Genomic DNA, 22,458 nt, shown 5'->3' with positions numbered 1-22,458 from the left:
GCTGGACTTCTAGAAATCAGTACTTATTGACTTTCTTCCCAAAGTTCATATTTCTAATACGAGATGCTTCGATAAACCTTTATCCAAGCTTCTCAAACTCATACACCTTTCCTTTAGAAAGCTCATATGTGTGTCTAAACCATTTTAGAACTTATAGCAATAAGTCTTAAATGTTCAACTAATTGCCAAATCTCACAATTCGAACTATGAAGAGGGATGCCGTAATCATAATCGAATTTGAGAACGCAAATATAACAATTGTTATCTCCTTAAAATCTCTCTTAGTGAAAGCGTTTCCTCATAATCATTTTCATGAAGGAGAGAAACCTTATGACACTTAGATTTTATGGTGTATGTGTTCCTATCCATGTGAATTTGTCATAACCATAATCATATTTCTTGCCTCATGGCAGCACGAGCGCCCAACATTGCTTCCAAGTTGTTAAGCAACTCACCTATACAGATCAATGAACTTTCATTAATCAAGGTGCTTTGCCTCTATGCATTCAAATGAGAACTCATAGAACTCACATGCATAGTTAACTTAACTGGAATGGCACAGAAAAAAAGAATATGTCAACTAGAGATTGATCAATTCTTGAAGCTTTTCAAGATCATTAAGACTCCCACTGACCTCTTTACATATAAGATTCCTTTGTCAAGAAACATTTCTTGACAAACAAATACTTAAGAGTTAGTGCAGATTCTTATCAAGACAACACTTCATACAATTGGTCTTAGTCGGTCTTTGTCTTATCCAAGACATCACAACTTACCAATTTCAAATGTGCACGAATAAGAAAACCTTTCCTACTCCACACTTGATGAGTGTTTTAAACTTACTGAAGACGTGTCACTCAATATCACAATCTTGGAGTACGATTCTAAGACTTGATTTTGGAACGAAGTATGATTCACCTTTTGATTTAACCACTTCAACAATTCCTGATTCCTCTTCTTAGCCATACTAGTGCACTAAGATTTACTTAAAGGATCAATTGTGATATGGTTTCATAATCAATGAGACGATCATAAAACATGATACTAAAGTACTCTCCCATCTTTTCAGATTGGAGAAACTTTTACCTTTCTGCCCAATTGATTATTCTTATTCGTTCTTCCATTCATTGAAACTTTTCAATGATTCAGAATTACACTTAATCTTGTAAGCATAACCACATTTACTAGGCTTTTAGTAAATTATGACGAATAATCTTATTGTTATTTGGACTTGACCAGTGCACAACATTGCGTACCAGATCTCCTAGTCTTTCACTTGACTCACATACTTATGTGAACAAGGAATTAGTTTTAATTTCTTAAGTACCAAGATTTCCATACATCACATGACTCAAATCATATGATTCCAAGCTTCTGTCCAATTGAAACTTGGGCGATGGGAATCTTTCCTTACTTAGAAAATTATGACACTGCCATAAATAACATAACTAAGAATCACATCCACTTAATATTGCTTATAATAGAAACACACAAGCATCAATTTTCACAAATGACATTGCAAGGAGATATAAATAAGACAAAACTCAAAATTTATTTTATTTATACAAAGGTGCGGAAAACTTGTCCTTACAACGCAAATTCAAATGAAAACTATGCTATTACATATTCCTAAGCAATCTATCATAACTCTAAGCAGCAGCTCAAAAATCCGATCATCGAATCATGCGATCGAAATCCATTTTTTCGCGATCAGTGTGACAACCCGTAACTTCTATCTTGTACACTTAGTCTATTCAATCAATATTCAACTTGTTTTGTTGATTTATGGTGCTATTTAAGGGTTCATTTAAGTGTTTTAAGCTTGGATTTTACCAAGGTTGAGATTAGGAATGAGTCAGCATGTCACATAGTGAGAAAACCGGGCCATACACACCTTTTGGAGGAGTGTACGGCCGTAGACATGGGTGTGCGGCCGCACACCCACTCCCTTGGCAGCACACTCGCTCTTGACAGCACTCTCACCCCTATATAAAGGGTATACCCCTTTCCTTTCATTCCTTTAACCTCTTGGCAGCACACAACACCAATTCTCTCAAGTTTCTTCAACCACAAACCCTCCCAAGGCTTCAAAAACGTGAGTAATCTATCCCTTAGCTTGTTGTACTAGAAGGACCACTTCATCTAAGCCTTGATTCATCAAATTCATCATGTTCTTCATCATATGAAGGAGTACGGCCGCACACCTTCATAAGGGTGGCCGTACACTCCTAAATCATCCTCCAAAGTGAGAGTTTGATTTCCATATTCGAGATATACATGCCCCTAGCCTTGTGGTACCTTGGAAATGGCATTTTGGACATTTTTGTGTGGGGTGTACGACCGCACACACCTGTGTACGGCCGCACACACCCTTGTGCGGCAGCACACTCCAAGTGTGCGGCAGCACACCCAAGTGTGCGACCATACACTCATTCTAGGACCACAATCACACTTCTAGGACCCCTAACTTGCACTACAATTGAGTATAGGCCTAGGACACTTCATGGATTGCAAGTATGGACCTTGAAACACCCCTAGAACACCTTCCATCATGGGTGTACGGCTGCACACCCCTTGGCTGCACACCCATGGCCGCACACACCTTAAAGGTGGCCATACACTCACCTAATGCAATCCTTTAAGGTTTTAACACTTAGTGCAAGTAGTCCCAAGTTCCTAGAGTGGTTCTCCATCACATGTAGTGGTGAAATACCTTTATTTGACTCCTTTATGTGTCATTGCATGTTAATTAGGATCAAAATCGTGTTCAAGGCTTCACTAGAACATCTCGCATTCTGTATCAATCCTTCATTCAAATCACCCGATGTGAGTTCATACCCCTACATTTTTCTGAGTTTTTTTTCATGTTTTCAGGGGGGAATACAAGCAAAAGCATAAGGAATCTTGTGCTCAAAATATATTATTTTGTTTAAGATAAATATATTTTCAGTATACTTTGAACACGGAAAACAGATTTACCAAACAGTTATGAAATCAAGTTACAGAAACAGTTTTCAGAACTAAGGAAATAAACTTATGAATCATAAAGAAAATGTATCATTTCGTAAAGGATTCATGTTATTCGCAAAAAGGGTTTTCAGTATTATTACTTGTAAATTTGTTAGCCTAGTTGGAGACAAGTCCTTGGTAACACTCACCACAAATAAACAGAGTGGAGGAATAGCACTCGTGACCAGAGTCTCTTGTAGGGAGAGCGTGACTGTTGTGTAAAGATCTATATGGGACTGACAATCCCGCACCTTACTGCTAGCTACAGTAGGACCGGCAGGTCTACGGGTGACAAAGTCATTAAGGATACCGGCCCCGATACGTGACATATCCAGTCAGTTATGGTCATGAAACTCGCAACGTAGATAACACGAATTTACTTGGTAATAATGAATCAAGTGAACTAATCTTAATGTAATAACCGATTTAATTACTGGAGGGTATTAATAATACCTTCGGGATTTAGTTCATCACGTTTTCTTTTATTTACTTTTATTTATGTAATAAGACTAATATACCCCACTGGGAGTAATCAAGGTTTTTAAAAGAAAACTACGTATATCAATATAAGTATGGTAGATACTTGTACACCTCAGTCAGAACGGATAACCAATCATCACTTTTTGGGAAGATATCGGATTTTCTCGGGATAACTCTGCTTTTCAAAACGAATTGTTAACATGTAACTCATGGATATTCACATTCATTCCACGACACTACGGATCGTACATAACTTGTATGAATCTGGGAGTCGTGGAAGGAACGGGTTTTCAAACACGCTTTTCATAAGAAAATATTGGATTTTCTTGAGGAACACTTTCAAAAAGGATCAAAGAATATTTTCTCCAAAACTAAAAGCTTATGAACTCACCAGCTTTATGCTGACTTTCAAACTGCTTGTATTCTCAGGGAATTAGTAGATAGAAACCTTCAGGAGTTTGGAGAAGTCGAAGCGTTAGAGTCGCGTATTTCTATTTTACTTTTGATATGAACAAAACTATGTATTAAACAATGTAAACCTTTTCCTATATGTATTCGATGTCTGGTTGTGTTTACTATGCTTGCTATGATACAAAAGTTGTGATACTACGCATGACGTCCTCCACCCCAGGACGTTTCCGCCGTCCCGGTTCTGGGGTGTGACAGATTGGTATCAGAGCCCTTGTTTATAGCGAACTAAGTATACCGAACCTTACTTGGTATACAACTATAAATACTAAGGGGCCTAAGTGCTCTAAACTATACTTTCAAAAATACAAGTATTTTTATAAAAGTATATAAGTATACCCGAGTATCAGAATCCATGTCGTAAGTAAAATAAAACAAAAGTATTTGGATGTTGGACATTGCGGTTAAACCTGGGCAGTTATGTAATCATGTCTAGGGTGAATATAGCCTGATCAACTATATTCAGTCGAGACATGACCAACATGTGCTTGGGAGTGACTGTGGTGTTGCAGCAAGCCTAAAACTTACCTAGATGCCAGAAGAGTCTTAGAGCCAAACATTAGGATTAAAATACTATAGGAGTATTTTAGGATGCTATAACGACCAAACCTGAAACTTACCCAAGAATCACTTCTTCAAGAACCAATCATGTAGCTATAATACATTGGAGGTATTATTAGATTCAATACCTATTAACTATTCCTTTACCATCACCTCGCGTAGATAGCATGGTTGTATTTCATCTTCCTGGCGACCCGTATTTTCCAAACCAAGGAGATGGTATATGGATCGAGCCAGAGCCAGAAGGAAACCATGAAATCCCTTTTGACGATGGCTTTGCCGAACCATTTCCTAAAGAGTCGGACTCGGAACCCGAGGTCGAGAACCTACCCCCAGTGGCCCCAATACCAAATCCCAACGCTCAGCTTGTACTTGAAGGCCCAACGCCTATGTGGGTCGGAAGCTTGGATAGGTGGAGTCACGAACAAGGCCAACCTCGCCCGTACAATGGGGATCGCCGTTTCTACAATGTGGACGGAGGAGGCTCCACAGATAGAGCCCTTCCAATCATAATCCACCGAGTGGCCCGCAATGTTGAACTAAACGTTGCGGCCATTCAACGAACTGTGGAACTTGAGGTAGACTCGGATGCCAACACAAACTGTATTCGCAATCTCGAAGTTGCTCATGGGAGAATTTTGAGAAACCATGAAGCCCAACAGCGATAGTTAGCTACAACTCGAGCTGAGGTCATAGAGCTCCGAGCACGCCAATCAGTATACGAGAGCCGCCTGCTTGACATGGAGCGCCAGCTGGCTAACTTAAGGTTCCGTCCGAGGAGTGCCCGTCGCCAGTAGGAAATATCCTTCCTTTTTGGTTTAAAAGAATAGCTTTCATATTTATGATCTAAGTAACTCTTTTCCCTGTAGACATTCTCGTTTCGCAAGTACCGATTCACTAGATCTTTATGTTGTCAAACTGTTCCTCTGTTGGTATGTTGTAGACCTACTCCTAGGTCAAATCTTCCGAACTCTGTGTAATCTTAATACCAACAATAGTGGCAACAACCATAATTCGGTTAAAGATTATCACTGTCAAGGTATATCGTAGGTCGGTAACATGCAAATGGAGCAACCTTATCAAAGTTCTATCATTGTTTTCACTTTAAAGAGTATATCATAAGATGTATCCTCACTTTAGACGATCGTTCTTTTTCCCCATCGATTTCATATCGGTCTCCATGAAAAGCTTCGATGTCTTAATCGGCATGGGACGATTGAGCCTCTATTCGTGCCGACGTCCTTTTGCTTCAAGAAGGCAATTATTCTTGATCTTCCCTTTGTCAAGGCCCTCACTAGACTCAATAATAAGACTGTTCGAACCTTCGTATCATTTTCTGCATCACAGCCCAGAAGTATCCACGAAAGGGATACTATGCATTCCGGGCTCATGTTGTCAATGTGACGCAAAAAGTTAAGGACCTCGAGAGCGCCTCCGAAGTCTGCAACTTTCCAGATGTCTTTCCCAAGGACATTCCAGGGAATCCTCCCGAGCATCAAGTTAAATTCTGTATCGACTTGACTCCCGGAGCTACTCTTATAGCTAACCCCCCATATCGTTTGGAGCCGAAGAGAATGGGAGAGTTACTTGGCCAGCCCCATGAGCTGAGCAGTAAGGAACCAGTGAGTTTATCGTATGTAAACTTTACTGTTCTCAAATCTCTTTTACTTTTGCTAGGATCACATCATGGGGATGTGGGTCAAATTGATGAGAGTCAGATAGCAAAACGGACAGTCTCAATGCATAGATAAACGTTTGGGATATATATCCAGAGGCAACTCTTGTCGCTCACAAACTTCTTTCCTTGACATATAGCAGATCATGCCTCCAAAGAAACGTAACCAACCCACCAGTAAGATGCCAATCCTTCAGATGGACTCAGCTACGTTCCAAGCTACTGTCACAGCAGCCATAGCAGCCGCCCTAGCTGTTCTTAACGCTAACAACGCAAATGTAGGTGGACGTGTTAATGGCAAATCAAACTTTGGTGTCAACCAATCTCAGCAAGCTGTGCCTACCAAACAGGACACCTCTGATCTCCGACCTAACATAGTGAAACGGAAGATCCACGGAAGTTGTTCAACCCAAAGACCCATGGAAAGGCAACGGATTGGGATAGTCAATACCCCAGTCAAATCTACCTCACCCTATTTGGGAAACCTCCCGCTCTGCAGCAAATGCAACTTCCATCATCATAAAGTCTGTCGGGTGCTGTATTGCACTAGATGCAACCGGAAGGGACATACCTCCCGTAACTGTAGGACCCTGGTCAAGTTCGTCACTCTGACTACCAATGGCGGGGCGAGTCCAATCTGTTATCTCTGTGGTAATGAAGGACATTTCAAAAGAGACTGCCCGACCAAGAAGAACGATGAGGAGACAGGAGGAGTCTGACCTCAGACGAGGGGAAGCATCAAAGAACCCTACCGTGTTTTGGGTACGTTTTCAAAAACCTTAATAACTATTCGTAATCATGATTTCTTTCTCGTCCAAATCAAATCACGACGTCCTTATAGTATTTATAGCCCAACGAGTAAATTTATGGTTGCCTGGTGTATACATTAGAATCAGTTGTGTTTATACATGACTTGTATACGCCAAGCAATCATAGAAAATTCTAGTGGGAACCATTCCTCCGAGAGTTCATAATTCCAGAAAACAGCAGAGACATTCATCTAGGGACACCAATATGTTAACCAGACGACCCTCTCGGACTAACTTAACATACGATTCTACAACGTCATCATGTTTAGTCCGACTGAGTTTAAGTCATATCAAACCCCTTTGTCTTAAATCGTTCAATCACGACACTCCCGTCGCTCGTAACGGCAAACTAGGTGCGAACTTCAAAGAATTCGTCTCTCTTCGAAACCCGAAAGTTGAAGGACAAAGTAGGGGAACAATCCGGACAAATTGAAGATGCTTCGTGGGACACACATCTACCCTTAATCGAACTTTATTGCAGCAACGGCCACCTTTCCAGTATCGAGGTTGCACCGTTCGAAGCCCTCGATGGTCTTAGGTACAGATCCCCTCTGTGCTGGGCTGAGGTAGGCGACACGTAGATAGTCAAGAGTCAAGTCCCCGACAGCGCTCGCACGAGTCCTGAAATCATCCGAAAAACGACTGAAGAGATCGTACGAGAGGGCTACGCCGAGGAGAGTCAAAAACCATTGGAATTCCAGATTTGTGGACGTGTTCTTTCGCAGGTCACACCCTAGGAAGGCTTGATACGCTTCGGAAGGCGTTGAAAGCTAAAATCAGGATACGTTGGACCGTCCAAGATCCTTGCTAGATCGGTCCCGTAGCATACAAACTCCAGTTCCCCCGAGAACCCAGCAAAGCCCATCCCGTCTTCCTCATGTCGAACCAAAGTGAGTGTCTGTCCGATGAGACACCAACTATTTCCCCTCGACAACCTCGAGTTAGACGAGAGTCTACGCTTTGTGTAGGAATCATTTGAACTCACGAATCGAGAAGTCAAGCGAACGAAGTAGCGTCACATCCCGATAGTGAAGGTCCGCCCAAAACACCAAGAGGGAACTTGGATTCACTTGGGAGCACGAGAGTTCCATGAACCTTAAGTACCTCCATCTTTTCCAAGTCTATGAGTTATACCTCTATTCTTGAATTTCGGGACGAAATTCCCTCTAACGGGGGGATGATGTGACAACCCGGAACTTCTATCTTGTACACTTAGTCTATTCAATCAATATTCAACTTGTTTTGTTGATTTATGGTGCTATTTAAGGGTTCATTTAAGTGTTTTAAGCTTGGATTTGACCAAGGTTGAGATTAGGAATGAGTCAGCATGTCACATAGTGAGAAAACCGGGCCATACACACCTTTTGGAGGAGTGTACGACCGTACACATGGGTGTGCGGCCGCACACCCACTCCCTTGGCAGCACACTCGCTCTTGACAGCACTCTCACCCCTATATAAAGGGTAGACCCCTTTCCTTTCATTCCTTTAACATCTTGGCACCACACAACACCAATTCTCTCAAGTTTCTTCAACCACAAACCCTCCCAAGGCTTCAACAACGTGAGTAATCTATCCCTTAGCTTGTTGTACTAGAAGGACCACTTCATCTAAGCCTTGATTCATCAAAATTCATCATGTTCTTCATCATATGAAGGAGTACGGCCGCACACCTTCATAAGGGTGGTCGTACACTCCTAAATCATCCTCCAAAGTGAGAGTTTGATTTCCATATTCGAGATATACATGCCCCTAGCCTTGTGGTACCTTGGAAATGGCATTTTGGACATTTTTGTGTGGGTTGTACGACCGCAAACACCTGTGTACGGCCACACACACCCTTGTGCAGCAGTACACTCCAAGTGTGCGGCAGCACACCCAAGTGTGCGACCACACACTCATTCTAGGACCACAATCACACTTCTAGGACCCCTAACTTGCACTACAATTGAGTATAGGCCTAGGACACTTCATGGATTGCAAGTATGGACCTTGAAACACCCCTAGAACACCTTCCATCATGGGTGTACGGCCGCACACCCCTTGGACCGCACACCCATGGCCGCACACACCTTAAAGGTGGCCATACACTCACCTAATGCAATCCTTTAAGGTCCTAACACTTAGTGCAAGTAGTCCCAAGTTCCTAGAGTGGTTCTCCATCACATGTAGTGGTGAAATACCTTTATTTGACTCCTTTATGTGTCATTGCATGTTAATTAGGATCAAAATCGTGTTCAAGGCTTCACTTGAACATCCCGCATTCTGTATCAATCCTTCATTCAAATCACCCGAGGTGAGTTCATACCCCTACATTTTTCCGAGTTTTTTTTTCATGTTTGCAGGGGGAATACAAGCAAAAGCATAAGGAATATTGTCCTCAAAATATATTATTTTGTTTAATATAAATATATTTTCAGTATACTTTGAACACGGAAAACAGATTTACCAAACAGTTATGAAATCAAGTTACAGAAACAGTTTTCAGAACTAAGGCAATAAACTTATGAATCATAAAGAAAATGTATCATTTCGTAAAGGATTCATGTTATTCGCAAAAAGGGTTTTCGGTATTATTACTTGTAAATTTGTTAGCCTAGTTGGAGACAAGTCCTTGGTAACACTCACCACAGATAAACAGAGTGGAGGAATAGCACTCGTGACCAGAGTCTCTTGTAGGGAGAGCGTGACTGTTGTGTATAGATCTATATGGGACTGACAATCCCGCACCTTACTGCTAGCTACAGTAGGACCGGCAGGTCTACGGGTGACAAAGTCATTAAGGATACCGGCCCCAATACGTGACATATCCAGTCAGTTATGGTCATGAAACTCGCAACGTAGATAACACGAATTTACTTGGTAATATTGAATCAAGTGAACTAATCTTAATGTAATAACCGATTTAATTATTGGAGGGTATTAATAATACCTTCGGGATTTAGTTCATCACGTTTTCTTTTATTTAGTTTTATTTATGTAATAAGACTAATATACCCCACTGGGAGTAATCAAGGTTTTTAAAAGAAAACTACGTATATCAATATAAGTATGGTAGATACTTGTACACCTCAGTCAGAACGGATAACCAATCATCACTTTTTGGGAAGATATCGGATTTTCTCGGGATAAATCTGCTTTTCAAAACGAATTGTTAACATGTAACTCACGGATATTCACATTCATTCCACGACACTACGGATCGTACATAACTTGTATGAATCTGGGAGTCGTGGAAGGAACGGGTTTTCAAACACGCTTTTCATAAGAAAATATCGGATTTTCTTGAGGAACACTTTCAAAAAGGATCAAAGAATATTTTCTCCAAAACTAAAAGCTTATGAACTCACCAGCTTTATGCTGACTATCAAACTGATTGTATTCTCAGGGAATTAGTAGATAGAAACCTTCAGGAGTTTGGAGAAGTCGAAGCGTTAGAGTCGCGTATTTCTATTTTACTTTTGATATGAACAAAACTATGTATTAAACAATGTAAACCTTTTCCTATATGTATTCGATGTATGGTTGTGTTTACTATGCTTGCTATGATACAAAAGTTGTGATACTACGCATGACGTCCTCCACCCCAGGACGTTTCCGCCGTCCCGGTTCTGGGGGTGTGACAATCAGACTCAGCTCACTTCTTCCTCTAAGCTTCCTTTCTTTTCTTTGATCCTACAAAACATCAATATGTAATCTTATCACATCATGTATTAAGAATCTAAAATAGAAAACTTAATAGAGTTAGATAGTGGATTTTACCTGAAGTAGAGTCATACATCTTGACTCTCCCATCTCTTAGATTTCTCAGGTAGTCAGGGCAGCTTCGCAACCAATGCCCCCTCTTTTAGCAGTAGAAGCATATGGATTCTTTTGGAATGGTACACAGGACTATCTCAGACTCAGCATTTCTCTTGCATAGGAAAAACTTTTATGTACTTCCAATGTTGCCATCTCTCATAGAAGGTTGGGATATTGATTTACCAGACAAATTTGCTTGACCAGTGCGCCAAATCATCGCTGATTCAGCAACAATAAGCAAATAAGTCAAATCAATGAGGGTCACGTCGTGGTCCATCATATAGTACTCTCTTATGAACTCACTATATGATTCGGGAAGTGACTGAAGAACCAAGTCAACAGCCAACTTCCTTGAGACATCGACACCCGACATTCCCAATCTATCAATATGCAACTTCATATCCAAGACATGAGCACATATAGACTTTCCATCTTCGTGTCTCTTAACCAATAGGGCTTGAGTGACTTTGAACTTTTCAAGTCTTTGAACACGTGGGTCAGGGAGAATTATTGTAACACTCGTGTTTCTAGCCTAGGCATTAATCTTGATATGATAGTCTAGGTTAACCTTTGTAACTCATTTTGAAGAAATGAAAAAGGAATTATGTGAATTCTATATGTTTTATGTGTTTTATGCTTAATTACTAGGAGTTAATTAATTAAGAATAAAAAAATGAGCGTCGAAAATAAATATTAGATAAAACCGATATCTATTAAGAAAGTTGTAGTGGTTGTGACAAGGATTACGAATATATAAAGAACGCTGAAATCCGAGTTATAACGAAGAAGTTATGACCTGTCGAAGTTTCGCGACAAAACCGGCACAGTGCCGAATGACGTAAAAAGTGAGTTTTTGATAAACTACTTTTTAGCCTTAGTGACCTAAACGAAAGTCGTAGTGTTCATTAAACTGAGAGTATGTATAAAAAGAACGCCTAAATCTGACTTCGTATGAGGAAGTTATGATTTTTCTAAGTTTCAGCTTAGCAGTAGACAGCTAAAAACTCGAATTTTAGATCGAGTGATTTTTAGCCAACACGACCTAAACGAGAATCGAAGGTCTCGTAAATAGTAGCACAACGGTAAAAAGTCTGACGAAAACGGACGTCGGATGAAGAAGTTATGAATTTTTAACGGATTTCCTGTCCCGGTCTGTTAAAAATATTAATATAAAAATTAAAGTCAAAATTAGCCGACGAAGTTTAAAGGAAATTTGTAGAGCGTAATTTTACCTACGCGTGCATATAAAGAATGTCAAAAACGGAGCCCGTATGCAAAAGTTATGGATTTTAGAAGTTTTTGCACAAAAACCGAGAAAAAGCACAAAATTCGAGGAATTTCGCATGGCCCAACTTCGGCCACGTCACCCTCGCCTCGCTGCTGACCTGTGTCCAATGCTGATGATGAGTCTGAAGCGTGGCCCAGTCAGAGACCGACGCGTGTCGCATAGGTGGCCTGTCCGAAGCAAGCCACGTCTCGCCTACAAGCTTCCGACGAGCCCTTCGTATCCGAGCCACCTCCGAGCCTCGCAGCTACTGCGTGGAGCCTTCTCAGCCATTCAAACTTCGGTCTCGCACCCTATAAATAGCGGGGTTGCGAGATCTCCCGTCTAGATTTGGAAAATTGTCACTTTTCACCCCTTAAACAATATTTTTATCATTTTAACTTTCCCCGAAGCCCCGGTATCATTTTCAACACCCGAAACACGTCCCGAAGTGCCCGAAGACCCGGAAAATTTTATCTTTTCGGTTTCGAAGCCCGACCTTCGCAGAGCCCAGTTTCTAAATAAAACTCCCGGTTTTATTAGAAACGATCGTTTTAGGAAACGAATTGCTGCCCGATTATCATCAAATCATGTGAGTGTGTACTTACTTTCAATTTACACATAGATATGAAGTATTTACCTTAAAATACGTGTTATGTGTAAATATATTAATTGTTTATTTAAGGTGACTGTTGAATTGATGTTTTATACAAGTTTGAAACTGTATATATGTATTTTATCTACAAATATGTTGGGTAGAACATGGGTAGACAAAATAGTCGGTGGGTGTTAAAATGATGAGAGGCCTCGGTGTCGGTGTTGTTGTTGTTGTTATTGGTGAAGTCGTCTAACGGAGTATAGATGACGACCACAGACCTTTCTAGACAGTCCAGTGGCACACTAGCAGGTTCGCAACTTATAGGTGTTGATGAACTAAATGTTCATTGGTGTACTCCAATCCCCTCATGGTTGCCTTTAGGACACGTATGGCTGAGGAGTCCCCTTAGCAGTAGTGTCCAACCCGATGATATTCCTTAGGCTAAGTCCCTTGTGTTAGGTGTTTAGGGATGTAAAGTGAGGACAACGGGAATGGGTAATCAGGGTTATTGTTGATTGGTGAACTTAATAAGTTATTATTATTGTGGGTTGAAAACCCTATATGCTCACCAGGCTCCCAAGCCCGACCCACTCAGTTTCATGTATTACAGGTAGTGGCGCTCGAGCATAGATGTGATGTTTTGGATGAGGGATTACGGATATAGGCCTGTAGATATGAAATAATGTAGTAAGGCTTATATTGTACTGTTTATGTTTTTGATCTGTATCGAACATGACATCCCGAGTCTTTTAATGAAATACATTTCCTTGGAAATGCTTTTGATAAATCTTTATCATATTTTGTTTTGGGATAAGTTCCACAACACTTTTATTTAAAATGTTACTCTGATTTTCAAACAAGCATAAACAAAATCGGTCTTTTCTGGCCGTGAAAATGGGGATGTCACAGTTGCTATCAGAGCATTAGTTTAAGCGAACTAAGAAATATCCTACGATTTCTAGACTTGAACTTAGAATGCTAAGTGATGATTGTGAGATGAGTGTCTACCATATTTTAGGCACGAGCACTAGTTTATTTTAGGAAAGATGCCTAAAATGCCCTTATGTGCTAAATGTTATATGTTTTCCATATATGCCATTATTTGTTCGGATCTATGGTCTGTTGCCGACCGAATCTGGAAACCTTATGTGTGTAGGATTCTAAGCGTATGATTACGAGATTAGAACTAACATGTAAACGTTTCGGATTGATAAGGGAATTGAAATATCTAACAAGGATAAAGACCTAAATTCACCTTATTCGGTATATAGATTGCAATGGCAAGAACTCAAAGTGGAGCGGGAAATGCAAACAGAAACCAACAACCTCAACCCCAAGTGGTGGAACAGGTGCCGATAGTAGGAGCTGCACCCGAACCCATCACCATGGCTGGAGTACGAACTATGATTCAGACCATGATGGCTGAACAAAGGGAGGAGTTTAGGCAAATGTTGCTGAATAACAGGGATGAACCTTCAGTTCCTGTTGAACAACGTGAACTAAATGGCGATCAATCTGAAGAAAGGAACACCAGCAGATCGGTTGGTCATAGTGAACCGCTTGTGGTTGGGAGGAATAACCACGAGGGTAGAGTGGAGAGAAATGGGTGCAAGTATAAGGACTTTATGACTTGCAAGCCATCGACCTTCACTGGAAAAGAAGATCATGTCGGAGTAATGGACTAGATCTCGGAAATGGAGTTGGCTTTCATGACTTGTGATTGCCATGGCAAGTTACAACCACCTTTGCAGTGCGTCAGTTCAGGGGTAGTGCTGCTCGTTGGTGGAACACATTGGGGAAAACCCTAAGCCCTAATGAGCCACTGCAAATGAATTGGGCAGAGTTCTTGGTGCACTTTAAGCGCAAGTACTGCTCGGCCCAAAACGTACTTGAGTTAGAAAACCAATTTCTAACATTGAAGAAGGAGAGTATGACCGTTGACGAGTATACGAATAACTTCACAGACAAAATGGAGTTTGCTTTGCGTATTGTCCCAGATGAGCTGGCGAAAATTGAGAGGTACGCAAAGGGAATTCCATGGGAGTATGCGGTGCCAGTACGTCAGGCACTTACTTTGGAGGCAGCTATCTGGGCTGCCAAGTCAGTTGAAGATATGATCAAGGGGAGAGCCGCCAGCAAGGTTGAAGTTGGCGAAAAGAGAAAGTTTGAAGGAACGTCAGGTTCCAATAAAAAGAACAAATTCTCGAAGTCTGGTTCGAGAAAATTCGGAGGAGGAGCAGAAGCCAAATGTTGTGACAGGTGCAAGAACAAACATGCTGGGAAGTGCAGCGTGGCACTCACTTGTTACAAGTGTGGAAAGCCAGGGCATTATGCCAATAATTGCACATTCACTAATAGCGTTTGTCATGGTTGCCATGAAGAAGGGCATATTTTGAGGGATTTCCCGAAGAAGAAAGACGCAGCGAAACCCAATCTGCCACCAAATCCGAAGGCGAGAGCCTTTCAGATGACACTCGAAGCTGCGAAAGAAGAAGCCGATGTCGGTTCAGGTACCTTTCTCGTAAACAAATTGCCTGCCCAAATTTTGTTTGATTCTGGAGCCAATTACTCCTTTATTTCGCATAAATTTTGTAGAAAACTAGCTTTGCCTGTTGATAGACTAATTAATGCTTTATTAGTCGAAATTGCTAGTGGCAAGTTTGTACATGTTAGCCATCGTATGAAAAACATCGTCATTGACTTGGATGGGAATAAGTTCCACGAGGAATTATTGTCTATCGAGTTAAATGGATTCGACATAGTTTTAGGAATGGATTGGCTTAGCGCCAATGATGCCGAAATATTGTGTAGGAAGAAGATAGTAAAAGTAAACCCGCCAGGGAAAGAGTCGTTTATAGTGTATGGAGAAAAACGCAGAGTAAATTCTGGAATCATTTCCCTAATGAAATCCAGAAAGTGTTTGGCCAAGGGGTGTACATCATATTTAGCGTTCGTGATCGATGCTAAGAAGGAAAAGAAGGAGGTGCAGAACATTTCGGTGGTGTGTGATTATCCGGAAGTCTTTCCTGAAGATCTTCCCGGATTACCCCCTGATCGACAAGTGGAGTTCCGTATCGACTTGCTACCAGGAACGACGCCAATAGCAAAAGCACCATATCGATTAGCACCAACCGAGATGAAAGAACTTATGACACAACTTCAGCAGTTATTGGACAAATGTTTCATTCGACCTAGTTCATCACCCTGGGGAGCCCCTGTGTTATTTGTAAAGAAGAAAGACGGGAGCATGAGAATGTGCATCGATTACAGAGATCTGAATAATGCGACCATAAAGAACAAGTACCCGTTGTCGAGGATCGATGATCTGTTCGACCAGTTGCAAGGTTCGAGTTATTTCTTGAAGATCGATCTTAGGCCAGGATACCATCAAGTAAAGGTGAGGGAGCAGGATATCGAAAAGACTGCGTTCAGAACAAGATATGGACACTATGAATTTTTGGTTATGTCGTTCGGATTAACCAATGCCCCAGCAGCTTTCATGGATTTGATGAACAGGGTTTGTAAACCATACCTTGATAAATCCGTGATAGTATTCATAGACGATATCTTGATCTATTCGAAAAGCAAGTAGGAGCATGAAAAGCATCTGCGTGAAGTGCTAGAAGTTCTGAAAAAGGAGAAGCTGTATGCAAAGTTCTCCAAATGTGAATTTTGGATTCAATAAGTCCAATTTTTAGGTCATGTGGTTAACCAAGATGGAATAATGGTTGACCCAGCAAAGATTGAAGCTGTAATGAAGTGGGAACAACCAAAAAGCCCCACGGAGATTCGAAGCTTTTTAGGATTAGCCGGATATTATCGCCGATTTATCCAAGGCTTTTCTTCGATCGCTACTCCATTAACAGCTTTGACCCACAAAGGAGCTACTTATGCTTGGAATGAAAAGCATAAGGAGGCCTCTGAAAAGTTAAAGAAGAGACTGTGTGAAGCACCGATTCTTTCGTTACCTGAAGGAGTTGATGACTTCGCAGTCTATAGTGATGCCTCTGGAGTTGGGTTAGGATGTGTCCTGACCCAAAGGGATAAAGTGATAGCGTATGCATCGAGGCAGTTGAAAGAGCATGAAAAGAACTACCCAACTCATGATCTGGAGTTGGCAGCGGTAGTATTCACCTTAAAGATATGGAGGCATTATCTTTATGGTACTAAGTGTAAACTTTTCACTGATCATAAGAGTCTTCAATATCTCTTTAATCAGAAGGAATTGAACATGAGGCAACGGCGCTGGCTGGAATTACTCAAGGACTACGACTGTGAGATACTTTACCACCCTGGTAAAGCAAATGTTGTTGCTGATGCTCTCAGTCGGAAGGTGAATCTTGAAAATAAAAGTCCAAGAGCGTTGAGGATTGAAGTTGTCTCTACAATTGTGGAAAGTATAAAGAAAGCTCAGGAGGAAGCTTTGGAGAAAAATGACCGGAAGGAGGAACGTTTGGGAAAAACGTTGGTGTTTGATACAAACGGTCAAGGATTGAAGGTATTCAAAGATAGGATTTGGGTACCTAAGACGGGAGGAGTAAGAGGTCTTCTGATGGAAGAAGCTCACAAAACCATGTACTCGATTCATCCCGGCAGTACGAAAATGTATAGGGATCTAAAACCCTATTACTGGTGGCCGACGATGAAGCTCGATGTTGCTAAGTATGTGGCTGAGTGTGTAACTTGTGCTAGGGTTAAGGCACAACATCAGAAACCGTATGGGAGTTTAGAACCTTTACATGTACCCATGGGTAAATGGGAGGACATTACCATGGATTTTGTGACTAAACTGCCCAAAACAAGGAACGTACACGACATGATTTGGGTGGTCGTTGATCGCTTCACTAAGAGTGCGCATTTCATAACCGCCAACGAGAAATGGTCTATGGATAAACTTGCGAATTCTTATGTGAAGGAAATTGTGAGGCTTCACGGTGTTCCGTTAACGATTGTATCTGATCGTGACAGCCATTTTACCTCAAGGTTTTGGTGAAGTCTACAAGAGGAATTAGGTACGAAGTTGTGTTTGAGTACAGCTTACCATCCACAAACTGATGGTCAAAGCGAACGAACGATTCAAACATTGGAGGATATGCTGAGAGCATGTACCCTAGAATTCCAAGGTAACTGGGATGAACACTTACCTCTAGTAGAATTCTCCTATAATAATAGTTTCCACTCAAGCATCAAGATGGCACCTTATCACGCTTTGTATGGAGAAAAGTGTCGAACGCCATCATGTTGGCTGGAAGCTGGGGAAAAGCAGTTTATGGGACCTGAAATAGTCCATCGGACTGCTGAAAAGTTGAAAGTGATAAGGGAAAGGATGTTAGCTGCTCAAGATCGTCAAAAGAGCTATGCTGACAAGAAAAGACAACCGATATCCTTCGAAGTTGGAGATTCGGTTTTACTTAAAGTCTCGCCGTGGAAGGGACTTATAAGATTTGGTAAAAGGGGAAAGTTGAGTCCAAGGTTTATTGGACCATTTAAAGTTCTTCAGAGGATCGGGAATCAAGCTTACAAGCTAGAATTACCGGAAGAACTGGAGGGTATTCATAACACATTTCATGTGTGTTATTTGAGGAAGTTCACGGGAGATGTGCCCGACATAATTCTGATTTCTGAGTTAAGATTGGATGAAAACAAGAGGTTGATTGAAGAACCTGAGGAAATTGTTGACCGTAAGACTATGAAGTTGCGATGCAAGATGGTTGATTTAGTGCTTCTGCGCTGGAAACATACGAATGGGCCAAATCTCACCTGGGAAACGGAGAGTGACATGATGAGTCGCTACCCGCAGTTGTTTGGTGATATGTGATTCCGGGGACAGAATCATCCTAAGGGGGAGAGAATTGTAACACTCGTGTTTCTAGCCTAGGCATTAATCTTGATATGATAGTCTAGGTTAACCTTTGTAACTCATTTTGAAGAAATGAAAAAGGAATTATGTGAATTCTATGTGTTTTATGCTTAATTACTAGGAGTTAGTTAATTAAGAATAAAAAAATGAGCGTCGAAAATAAATATTAGATAAAGTCGATATCTATTAAGAAAGTTGTAGTGGTCGTGACAAGGATTACGGATATATAAAGAACGTCGAAATCCGAGTTATAACGAAGAAGTTATGACCTGTCGAAGTTTCGCGACAAAACCGGCACGGTGCCGAATGACGTAAAAAGTGAGTTTTTGATAAACTACTTTTTAGCCTTAATGATCTAAACGAAAGTCGTAGTGTTCGTTAAACTGAGAGTATGTATAAAAAGAACGCCTAAATCTGACTTCGTATGAGGAAGTTATGATTTTTCTAAGTTTCAGCTTAGGAGTAGACATCTAAAAACTCGAATTTTAGATCGAGTGATTTTTAGCCGACACGACCTAAACGAGAATCGAAGGTCTCGTAAATAGTAGCACAACGGTAAAAAGTCTGACGAAAACGGACGTCGGATGAAGAAGTTATGAATTTTTAACGGATTTCCTGTCCCGGTCTGTTAAAAATATTAATATAAAAATTAAAGTCAAAATTAGCCGACGAAGTCTAAACGAAAGTTGTAGAGCGTAATTTTACCTACGCGTGCATATAAGAACGTCAAAAACGGAGCCCGTATGCAAAAGTTATGGATTTTAGAAGTTTTTGCACAAAAACCGAGAAAAAGCACAAAATTCGAGGAATTTCGCATGGCCCAACTTCGGCCACGTCACCCTCGGCTCGCTGCTGACCCGTGTCCAATGCTGATGATGAGTCCGAAGCGTGGCCCAGTCAGAGACCGACGCGTGTCGCATAGGTGGCCTGTCCGAAGCGAGCCACGTCTCGCCTACAAGCTTCCGACGAGCCCTTCGCATCCGAGCCACCTCCGAGCCTCGCAGCTGCTGCGTGGAGCCTTCTCAGCCATTCAAACTTCGGTCTCGCACCCTATAAATAGGGGGGTTGCGAGATCTCCCGGCTAGATTTGGAAAATTGTCACTTTTCACCCCTTAAACAATATTTTTATCATTTTGACTTTCCCCGAAGCCCCGATATCATTTTCAACACCCGAAACACGTCCCGAAGTGCCCGAAGACCCGGAAAATTTTATCTTATCGGTTTCGAAGCCCGACCTTCGCAGAGCCCGGTTTCTAAATAAAACTCCCGGTTTTATTAGAAACGATCGTTTTAGGAAACGAATTGCTGCCCGATTATCATCAAATCATGTGAGTGTGTAGTTACTTTCAATTTACACATAGATATGAAGTATTTACCTTAAAATACGTGTTATGTGTAAATATATTAATTGTTTATTTGAGGTGAGTGTTGAATTGATGTTTTATACAAGTTTGAAACTGTATATATGTATTTTATCTACAAATATGTTGGGTAGGACATGGGTAGACAAAATAGTCGGTGGGTGTTAAAATGATGAGAGGCCTCGATGTCGGTGTTGTTGTTGTTGTTATTGGTGAATTCGTCTAACGGAGTATAGATGACAACCACAGACCTTTCTAGACAGTCTAGTGGCACACTAGCAGGTTCGCAACTTGTAGGTGTTGATGAACTAAATGTTCATTGGTGTACTCCAATCCCCCTTATGGTTGCCTTTAGGACACGTATGGCTGAGGAGTCCCCTTAGCAGTAGTGTCCAACCCGATGATATTCCTTAGGCTAAGTCCCTTGTGTTAGGTGTTTAGGGATGTAAAGTGAGGACAACGGGAATGGGTAATCAGGGTTATTGTTGATTGGTGAACTTAATAAGTTATTATTATTGTGGGTTGAAAACCCTATATGCTCACCAGGCTCCCAAGCCCGATCCACTCAGTTTCATGTATTACAGGTAGTGGCGCTCGAGCATAGATGTGATGTTTTGGATGAGGGATTACGGATATAGGCCTGTAGATATGAAATAATGTAGTAAGGCTTATATTGTACTGTTTATGCTTTTGATATGTATCGAACATGACATCCCGAGTCTTTTAATAAAATACATTTCCTTGGAATTGCTTTTGATAAATCTTTATCATATTTTGTTTTGGGACAAGTTCCGCAACACTTTTATTTAAAATGTTACTCTGATTTTCAAACAAGCATAAACAAAATCGGTCTTTTCTGGCCGTGAAAGTGGGGATGTCACAATTGTTGGAGTAGGTGGAGGAAGTGAAGCATGATTTCCATTTCCACAATCCAATCGTGGAACATCATCTTCAAGTGGAAAACTTTTCCCAACGGATTCAGGAAGATCATAGTTGATAGACTTTGACATCTACAAAACGGGAGAAAATTCAAGTTAGTTGATAAAATCCTCAATATAGCACCCAAATGAAATATTGAGGCTAGGATCCAACACAATATTCTACAATTTGGAATAGGGATGCCATAATCTAAATTGCAGAACATTTGAAGGTAGGTAAATGACGATTTACCAATTTCCACCATGAAAAACGAAAATTGAAAATTAGGTTTTAAATGAATTGAAACTCCTAGATCCTTTGAGATTCATTGAACTTTTCAATGGCATGTTTAAATCTCAATTATGTCCTTCAAGTTTGTGACTGGGATGTCGAGGATCACAAACAAGGTGTGGATAACCATGCAAATTAGCTTGGTACTCTCGAAGACGTTTATCACCTAATCAATATGCCGGTTAACCACACACGCTCCATTGATCTATGATAATCTACGAGCTACCCATTGCCATCTTTCATTGGTCCCATATTAGTGTGCCGGTTAACCACACACGCTCCACTAACGACCAACAAGGTGCAATGTGCAATTTCATGGATTAGCACCAACTCCACATTTTTCCTAAAGTAACTAAGATTTGGGAATTTATAAAAGCATTTAGTTACTTCGTATTTCATTATACTTATAATGGAAGGTTGTGTCCTATCCTACCCGTTCGACTAACGACCATCCACTAGTCAAGAGTGCGGTGGGTAAGAGTGGATACCCATTCAATCGTCATTTTATAGGCAATTTCCTTAAACACCCCTTATAGACCAGCTTCGTGAATAAAGTCTACTAACGGTAAGACTGACCTTTTACTTATACATATATAATATTAAACTTTTAATTCTATATAGTTTAAGGGTGTATTTTACTCTTTTAAATATGAGGTTTAATCCATTAATAAATTAGACTTTTAATTTGATTAACTTAAACCATATAATTATGGATTTATTAATTATCTATTCTAATTAAACTTTTAATTAAATTAATAAAATCATAAGGGTGTAATTCGAACTTTTCAAAATACTAGGGTCTTAGAATTTAATATTTCAAAATTAAACTTTTAATCAAATATTCAAATTCCAAAACTTGAGGGCAAGTTTTAAAACCTTTCAAAACCTTCTAGATCAAATTACAAATAATTTAATTAATCAAATAATTAATGATTATCTAAATTTGACCTAAATCAATTTAATTTGGCAACATAAAACAAATCAAATTTTACAAATAACTAATATATCATATAATCTTGTAATTATCTTAAAATTTGACAATTATCCTTCAATTATATGAGGATATTCATTACCATATTTTAAAAAATGATTTTAATTAATTAAAACAACTTATGGTAATTATCCTAACCTAATTAGGGCCAAAAATCTGAAAAATTTGCCATCTGACCCGACACCACGTCGTGGTGACTTTTACCACCTCGTGATGGCCCACCACCTCGTGGTGATCAGGCATAAAGCAAAAACAAAATTTTTCCATCTTTGAACAATTCACATTAGCATCAAATACATTAGATAAACAGCCTAGTCTCTAATACCACTGATGGGTTTTGAGCATTACATCAATCATATGGTGCACATGCAAA

The sequence above is a fragment of the Lactuca virosa genome, chromosome 2 (assembly GCF_052849685.1).
Source record: "Lactuca virosa cultivar CGN04683 chromosome 2, Lactuca_virosa_CGN04683_v6, whole genome shotgun sequence".
Taxonomy (NCBI): domain Eukaryota; kingdom Viridiplantae; phylum Streptophyta; class Magnoliopsida; order Asterales; family Asteraceae; genus Lactuca; species Lactuca virosa.
Note: the sequence above shows the minus strand (reverse complement) of the source record.